At 38.7% G+C, this 9,685-nt stretch overlaps 1 long non-coding RNA gene across 1 annotated transcript; it reads left to right on the plus strand.

Moving 5' to 3' along the window:
* Window positions 1–1,439: 1,439 nt before the first annotated feature.
* LOC128595517 (uncharacterized) lies at window positions 1,440–3,825 on the plus strand. Its single transcript, XR_008382944.1, has 2 exons — window positions 1,440–1,975; window positions 3,611–3,825. It is a non-coding gene; the product is annotated as an uncharacterized LOC128595517 (long non-coding RNA).
* Window positions 3,826–9,685: the final 5,860 nt, after the last annotated feature.

A 9,685-nucleotide genomic window follows, 5' to 3' on the forward strand; every position in this document is an offset into this window, starting at 1 on the left:
CTGCTCAAAGTCTCTGAGTCTGTGACAGAAGAACGCAGCCACCATGGATGTGAGTAAGGACAGGAATAAGGGAAAGAGCAGAGAGGCTGGACTGCTTCCACAAAACATAAGGAAGGAGGAAAAAGCATTTTCTCCTTTGTGGGATTTAGGAAATAAAGAGACAGAGTTTGTTTCTCTTTTCCAATTGTGTCCCCTCTTTCTGCAGCAGTGTGATGAGTCTACTACACAGCAGACAATCAGAGACCTTGGCATTAACATGACAATAGCACAAAACCTCTGCCTACAAAGAAATCACAGTCTACTGGATGGGAGACACAAGTGAACAGCAGCAACCACCACAAAGTAATGTTATAAAAGCAGCACATACAAGCTTCCATGTGGTATAAGGATTGCAAGTGGTAACTCTTGGGAGGATTGGAGAGGATTCGTAAATGAGCTGTGTTTAATAACAGCAGCTTTCCAAGTAGACCTGGGAAAGGAAGGCATTTCAAGTAAAGGGTATGGCTTATGCACAGGGGCCTGGTGATTTGGGGAACTATAATAATTCATCGAGGCTTGAGTTTGATGGCGCGTGGGAAATAGTATTATGCTAAAAGCCAATAATTTTATTTTAAAGAGCCACTGGAGATTTTAAAGCAAAAAAGTGATGTGATTAGATTTATATATTGGAAAGACCATTATTGAAGTATCCTTTCCACTTTAAGGGCTGGAAGGGGTTGTGAGGGGGAGAATAGTCAAGCATAAATTTATTTCCACTACATTTCTATCTTTTCGTCAGTCACATTTTCATGCATATTGTATTTGCTTGCTTCAAAATAAAAAGGCCAATCTGGGGAAAGAAGAAGGAAAGGCCAGACTGAAAGATGCGATGTATTGTCACAGTGGAGTCACTGTCTGTGACTTGGGGTGGTACTGCGGGTGTGGAATATCTCCTGCTCAGGCACTGACCTGGATTAGACCTTGGCCCCTGATCCACCCTTAGGAGATTTCCCTTCAGTTTCCCTTCTGGATGGGGCCAGCCCACCACCACACCACTGAGGAAAGAGAGGTGCAAAGGAAGCTTCCACCCCTACCCAGTGCAATAGTGAGAAATGGAGTTGAGCTGAGAATCTGAGAAGCAAAGCAGAACCTTCTGCTTCTCCCTTATTCCTGACAACAGATGGAAAAGAGGCAAACCCTCACCTCTTGTGGTTGCGGCTGATACTCAACTGGGAATCTCATTCTCAGTAGCTGCAGAGTTCCCCAATCACTCATCTTAACTTAACTTGACACTGGGTTCCAGTGCCTTTCATGAGAAAAGTCTTGGGAGGCCATAAACGTATGTGGCTGGGACAAGTATGTACTGCATTCACTGGGGGAGGAGAGGAACGACAGATTTCCAACTTTCACAGCTTGTCTGTTTGCGGAGGCTGTGCTGCAATGTGTTCTTGGAATCATTTGGGTGGGCCTTGCTTCTGAGGAAATAAAGAGGCCCAGAACCTACCCAGCAAACGAAAGAATGATTTCCAGATACTCAAGTGGAGTGGCCTTCTGGCTGCATGAGTTGGAAGTGCTTGGCAGTCTTTCCATCTGGCTCGCCAGTATCCTGAGGTTAGCAAAGCAGATGGCAAATCTCATGGGAGCTAAAAGACATGTGCACATGCCAGTATTTTTTGACAAATGCTCAGTTAATTGTTTTCTATGATTCTTCTGAGACACAAACTGTATGCACCAGGCACCAAGAACTATCCCCCCCAAACACCCCAGATCCCAAGGGAAACTTCATAATTACACATATTTGGGCCAAGCATCTTCCCCACAGGAAATGGATGGATCAGCCCCTGGAGATGAAAGAATGATGCAGGGCATGGGAAAGCAGAGAAATATCCTGAGTGAGAAAGAAGATGAATCTACACAGGCAAAGCCAGAGAGCTTATAGGAGAAATTCAGAATTTCTTGTATGCACACTAAGGAAATGGGGATCAAAGAGACCTGGGTAAGCTGATGAGAAATCTGTGTTGTTCTATATCTGGTAAATAATTTAGTATTTCTTACCAGAATGAAACCTCAATTCCCAGGATAGAGTTTACTTTTGGATTAGTTCCTGGAAATAGTGGCATATGTGGTGGAGTCTAAAATTGATCGTGCATATGTCAAAATGAAACAGAAATCTAAACTCTAAAATCCATGAACTTCATGAATGTTTTCTCCCAGATCTAGCTCTTTTATGATTTTTCCACTTTTTTGACCGATAGTTTTAGCTGGTTATATTTGGCTCCTGCCATTTTTTCATCAAATATTTGCAGTTGTGCAGTGGATAGGATGCTTACACACAGGGGTGTCCAAACTTTTTTCTTCTCTGCTGCACATTGGAAGAAGAGTTGTCTTGGGCCACACATTAAATACATAAGCACTAAGGAGAGCTGATGAGCAAAAAAAGAAAAAAAGGTCCATGCATAATTTTTGCAATATCCAAGACTCCTCTCATCATCCACATACAGCCCATGGGCCATAGGTTGGACACGTCTGGAAGAAGAATCCTTCTGCATGAGTGCTATTTGTGTCAGAATCTTAATCTGTGACACAGTAATGTTGCTTATTAGAGCAACAGGCTGCAAAGATAAGAACCCTAATTCTACTACTGACCCTGCTGTAGAATAGGCTTCAGTGGAAGGTAACTCATTTCAATACGAAGGGTTTTTTGTAAGAGGTTTTGAATCAGAAAGTTTATGCACTAGATATAAAATTTAACCTTTCTATATATCTTTTAAAGTGATTCTTAGTTGTTTCCACTACAAGTTGATTTTACAAACTGACAAAATCACATGCTAAATCAATTTCACAAAAAGATCTACAATCTAAATAAGTTGCAATAAGAAAACTAAGGTGCTGAGTTACTGATGGAAGGTTTAGTTATCCATTCTCTGGGGGATACAAAATTTCCCCCCAGAGAATGGAAACTGCCTCGAAGAAAAAAAGTTGGATGTAAAAGGCATTGAAATTATAAAGGTAACAAAGATATGTAGTTGGTTAGTGGATTGTAAAATCCTGGGGAAATCTGTTTAATAAACTTCAATAAAATGTTCACTGAGAGAATTAAAGTATGAGAGAAGAAAATATTACCAGCTACAGGAAAAAAATGGAGTGAACACGAAATTTGTCATCAGGGAACAAATGAGTCAGGGACAAGAAGTGGTATTGGTAAATTGAAGTTTAAAACTTTGACCAAGACATTTGGTATAAGAGGTAGAATAAAATGAAATCAGGCCAAGGAAAAAAGTCTGAGAGAAAGGAGAACAAAAAAAGAGAGATTAGACTGATTTTTCCTTTACCAAAAAATTTAAAAAACAAAGAACTTAAACACTCATTGTTAGGTCTGTCTGAGATAGAAACATTGACTATAAAGACATATTGGATTTAAAAAATCCCACCACAGCTTTAAATTAATAAGATACTATTTGCATATAGAATGTAGTTTTAAAAGTAGTAGTAAAACATTCTGGTATGCTTTATTTGGAGGGGGAAAACCCTCAATGAAGCATCTTTCAGACATGTGTCATAGGTTTTTTGTTGCTGAATCCTTCCCTGTTAACAAACTAAGTTGCTCTTCCTTTCATTCCTTTAGCCACAGGACAGATGGAATTTACCAAAGTCTCTACCACAGGCATTCTCAGATGGTGCTAATAAAAAGAAGAAACCCAAACCAGAATTGGTGGTCCACATTGAGAGAGCTGCTAAATATCATCACAAAGCAATAATTATCCTACAGCCTGCTTGGTGGTGCAACATTCTGAAATGAAAATGTCAAGGGCGTAGAGTCCCAATGATGTTGCTAATAGAAGCTCATGTTTTAGGTTGGGTGGTCTTGTGCTCTGCCCGGTGGTCTTGTTTCTGCCTACTATGACAGCACGAATTGTTTCATGTAGCTCCCCATCCAACACAGTATCCACTAGCTTCCTTTTAGTAATGCACAACAACTCATAAAAGACAGACTACCCAGAAATGACATTGCAGTATTCCAGACATTTTCTTTCTTGGTGGTGACAGTTCCAAATCAAGCTGGCTCAGTTCTTAAGTCAAAGCATTTTTCTAAGTGGCTGTTCAAAACACAGCCTTAGATCTGGAAAATCAAACTGGGCTCTGCTTCCCTCTTCCATCATTGCTCGTAATAAATATTCAACTGCTGGACCACAGCTAGCAGCTTATGATAGATGATGCAGAGTAGAATCCAACTCTCTCTTTCCCAGATGTAAAGAAGTCATCTTTTCTTTAGAGAGACTTTACTACCTTTTAATAAGCACAGACGGATCATTTTACAGACTTTTTTTTTTTTGCCACATTCATTCAGGATTTATTTCCCCCAATTCCCACAAAGAGAAGTAAGGGAAGGTTCATAGCTGTGCAGAATATCAAAAAATATAATCTATGTTTAGAAGATCAAAGTGTCACATATCCCCAAATTAATCCAGACAGCTATCCCAGTTTTAACTCTGAGGAGTATACCAGAACTTTCTTCAGCAGAAGCTGACTTTTAATTCTGTACTCGTAAGGCAATGAAACCAAGAATCTAATCTCAATAGACTTTTGGGGAATATAAGCTACATTGAGTTTGGGGAATCCAGTGTTACTCCCCATAAACCACAGTCCCAAAGTAATCTCCCTGCAAACTCTTCCTGCATTCACAGCCTTTGCCATTCAGTGCCCATTTTACTACTTTTGGACCTTTATTGTATTTAAATTTTCACAGTTATTCTTTCGTTAGCAAACATAATTAAGTCCTTACTAAACATTTTTTAAGACCTGAAGAAAGCTTCTAAAAAGAGTGACACTTGAGCTGGGCATTCTAGATACTTCCATCACATTCTTAAGAAATACGTGGTACAGCTACTGCAGAGGATTCCACCTATACAGAAATGTTAGGAATGACAGAAAGGGAATTTAGAATACACATGTTGAAAACAATGAAAGAAATGATGGAAACAATGAAGGAAACTGCTAATAAAGTGGAAAATAACCAAAAGGAAATCCAAAAACAGAATCAAATCAGAGATGAACAATATGAAGAATATAAAAAGGATATAGCAGAGCTGAAGGAAATGAAACAGTCAATCAGAGAACTTAAAGATGCAATGGAAAGTATCAGCAACAGGTTAGACCATGCAGAAGAAAGAATTTCAGAGGTAGAAGACAAAGTTTTTGAGATAACTCAGATAGTAAAAGAGGCAGAAAAGAAGAAAGAGAAAGCAGAACGTTCACTGTCAGAATTATGGGACTTTATGAAGTGTTCCAACATACGAGTTATAGGAATTCCAGAAGGGGAAGAAGAATGCCCCAGAGGAATGGAAGCCATACTAGAGAATATTATAAAAGAAAATTTCCCAAATATCACCAAAGATTCTGACACACTGCTTTCAGAGGGATATCGGACCCCAGGTCGCCTCAACTCCAACCGAGCTTCTCCAAGACACATTGTGATGAACCTGTCCAAAGTCAAGACAAAAGAAAAGATTCTGCAAGCTGCCAGGAGTAAGCGCCAGTTGACCTAGAGGGGCAAATCCATCAGAGTGACCGCAGACTTCTCTAATGACACTTTCCAAGCAAGAAGACAATGGTCATCTACCTTTAATCTACTTAAACAGAACAATTTTCAGCCCAGAATTCTGTACCCTGCTAAGCTAAGCTTAAAAATTGACGGAGAAATCAAATCATTTACGGATATACAAACATTGAGGAAATTCGCCACAACAAGACCAGCTCTACAGGAAATACTTCAACCTGTTCTGCACACTGACCACCACAATGGATCAGCAGCAAAGTAAGAACTCAGAAATCAAAGGACAGAACCTAACCTCCACACTGATGCAAAAGATAAAACTAAGCAATGGACTCTCACCAAATAAGACGAATAGAATACTACCACACTTATCAATTATCTCCATAAATGTTAATGGCTTGAATTCCCCACTGAAGAGACATAGATTGGCTGACTGGATTAAAAAACACAAGCCATCCATTTGCTGTCTGCAAGAAACACACCTCGCTTCAAAAGACATATTAAAGCTCCGAGTCAAGGGTTGGAAGACAATTTTTCAGGCAAATGGAATTCAGAAGAAAAGAGGAGTTGCAATCTTATTTTCAGATACATGTGGAATTAAAGCAACTAAAGTCAAAAAAGACAAAGATGGTCACTTTATATTGGTCAAGGGAAAAGTACAACAAGAAGACATTTCAATTCTAAATATTTATGCACCCAATTTAAATGCTCCCAGATTCTTAAAGCAGACCTTACTCAGTCTGAGCAATATGATATCTGATAATACCATCATAACAGGGGACTTTAACACACCTCTTACAGAGCTGGACAGATCCTGTAAACAGAAATTAAACAAAGATATAAGAGATTTAAATGAGACCCTAGAACAACTATGCTTGATAGACGCATATAGAACACTCCACCCCAAAGACAAAGAATATACATTCTTCTCATCACCCCATGGAACATTCTCCAAAATTGATCATATCCTGGGACACAAAACAAATATCAACAGAATCAAAAGAATTGAAATTTTACCTCGTATCTTTTCAGACCATAAGGCACTAAAGGTGGAACTCAACTCTAACAAAAATGCTCGACCCCACTCAAAGGCATGGAAATTAAACAATCTTCTGTTGAATAACAGATGGGTGCAGGAAGAAATAAAACAGGAAATCATTAACTTCCTTGAGCATAACAACAATGAAGACACAAGCTACCAAAACCTCTGGGATACTGCAAAAGCAGTTTTGAGAGGAAAATTCATCGCTTTAGATGCCTACATTCGATAAACAGAAAGAGAACACATCAACAATCTCACAAGAGATCTTATGGAATTGGAAAAAGAAGAACAATCTAAGCCTAAACTCAGTAGAAGAAAAGAAATATCCAAAATCAAATCAGAGATCAATGAAATTGAAAACAAAAGAATCATTCAGAAAATTAATGAAACAAGGAGTTGGTTTTTTGAAAAAATAAATAAAATAGATAAACCATTGGCCAGACTAACTAGAAATAGAAAAGTAAAATCTCTAGTAACCTCAATTAGAAACAATAAAGGGGAAATAACAACTGATCCCACAGAGATACAAGAGATCATCTCTGAATACTACCAGAAACTCTATGCCCAGAAATTTGACAATGTGAAGGAAATGGATCAATATTTGGAATCACACCCTCTTCCTAGACTTAGTCAGGAAGAAATAGAGCTCCTGAACAGACCAATTTCAAGCACTGAAATCAAAGAAACAATAAAAAAGCTTCCAACTAAAAAATGCCCTGGTCCAGATGGCTTCACTCCAGAATTCTATCAAACCTTCAAGGAAGAGCTTATTCCTGTACCGCAGAAATTATTCCAAAAAACTGAGGAAGAAGGAATCTTCCCCAACACATTCTATGAAGCAAACATCACCCTGATACCAAAACCAGGAAAAGACCCAAACAAAAAGGAGAATTTCAGACCAATCTCACTCATGAATATAGATGGAAAAATTCTCAACAAAATCCTAGCCAATAGATTACAGCTTATCATCAAAAAAGTCATTCATCATGATCAAGTAGGCTTCATCCCAGGCATGCAAGGCTGGTTTAACATACAGAAGTCCATAAACGCTATCCACCATATTAACAGAGGCAAAAATAAAGATCACATGATCCTCTCAATAGATGCAGAAAAAGCATTTGATAAAATCCAGCATCCTTTTCTAATTAGAACACTGAAGAGTATAGGCATAGGTGGCACATTTCTAAAACTGATTGAAGCTATCTATGACAATCCCACAGCCAATATTTTACTGAATGGAGTAAAACTGAAAGCTTTTCCTCTTAGAACTGGAACCAGACAAGGTTGTCCTCTGTCACCTTTACTATTCAACATAGTGCTGGAAGTTCTAGCCAATACAATTAGGCAAGACAAGGAAATAAAGGGAATCCAAATGGGAGCAGAGGAGGTCAAACTCTCCCTCTTTGCTGATGACATGATCTTATACTTACAGAACCCCAAAGACTCAACCACAAGACTCCTAGAAGTCATCAAACAATACAGTAATGTTTCAGGATATAAAATCAATGTCCACAAGTCAGTAGCCTTTGTATACACCAATAACAGTCAAGATGAGAAGCTAATTAAGGACACAACTCCCTTCACCATAGTTTCAAAGAAAATGAAATACCTAGGAATATACCTTACGAAGGAGGTGAAGGACCTCTATAAAGAAAACTATGAACTCCTCAGAAAGGAAATAACAGAGGATATTAACAAATGGAAGAACATACCATGCTCATGGACGGGAAGAATCAACATTGTTAAAAGGTCTATACTTCCCAAAGCAATCTACCTATTCAATGCCATTCCTATCAAAGTACCTACATCGTACTTTCAAGATTTGGAAAAAATGATTCTGCGTTTTGTATGGAACCGGAAAAAACCCCGCATAGCTAAGGCAGTTCTTAGTAACAAAAATAAAGCTGGGGGCATCAGCACACCAGATTTTAGTCTGTACTACAAAGCCATAGTGCTCAAGACAGCATGGTACTGGCACAAAAACAGAGACATAGACACTTGGAATCGAATTGAACACCAAGAAATGAAACTAACATCTTACAACCACCTAATCTTTGATAAACCAAACAAGAACTTACCTTGGGGGAAAGACTCCCTATTCAATAAATGGTGTTGGGAGAACTGGATGTCTACATGTAAAAGACTGAAACTGGACCCACACCTTTCCCCACTCACAAAAATTGACTCAAGATGGATAAAGGACTTAAATTTAAGGCATGAAACAATAAAAATCCTCAAAGAAAGCATAGGAAAAACACTGGAAGATATTGGCCTGGGGGAAGACTTCATGAAGAAGACTGCCATGGCAATTGCAACAACAACAAAAATAAACAAATGGGACTTCATTAAACTGAAAAGCTTCTGTACAGCTAAGGAGACAATAACCAAAGCAAAGAGACAACCCACACAATGGGAAAGGATATTTGCATATTTTCAATCAGACAAAAGCTTGATAACCAGGATCTATAGAGAACTCAAATTAATCCACATGAAAAAAGCCAACAATCCCTTATATCAATGGGCAAGAGACATGAATAGAACTTTCTCTAAAGATGACAGACGAATGGCTAACAAACACATGAAAAAATGTTCATCATCTCTATATATTAGAGAAATGCAAATCAAAACATCCCTGAGATATCATCTAACCCCAGTGAGAATGGCCCACATCACAAAATCTCAAAACTGCAGATGCTGGCGTGGATGTGGAGAGAAGGGAACACTTTTACACTGCTGGTGGGACTGCAAACTAGTACAACCCTTCTGGAAGGAAGTATGGAGAAACCTCAAAGCACTCAAGCTAGACCTCCCATTTGATCCTGCAATCCCATTACTGGGCATCTACCCAGAAGGAAAAAAATCCTTTTATCATAAGGATACTTGTACTTGACTGTTCAGTGCAGCTCAATTTATAATCGCCAAAATGTGGAAACAGCCTAAATGCCCACCAACCCAGGAATGGATTAACAAGCTGTGGTATATTTATACCATGGAATACTATTCAGCCATTAAAAAAAATGGAGACTTTACATCCTTCGTATTAACCTGGATGGAAGTGGAAGACATTATTCTTAGTAAAGCATCACAAGAATGGAGAAGCATGAATCCTA

This window comes from Nycticebus coucang, chromosome 10 (assembly GCF_027406575.1).
Source record: "Nycticebus coucang isolate mNycCou1 chromosome 10, mNycCou1.pri, whole genome shotgun sequence".
NCBI lineage: Eukaryota > Metazoa > Chordata > Mammalia > Primates > Lorisidae > Nycticebus > Nycticebus coucang.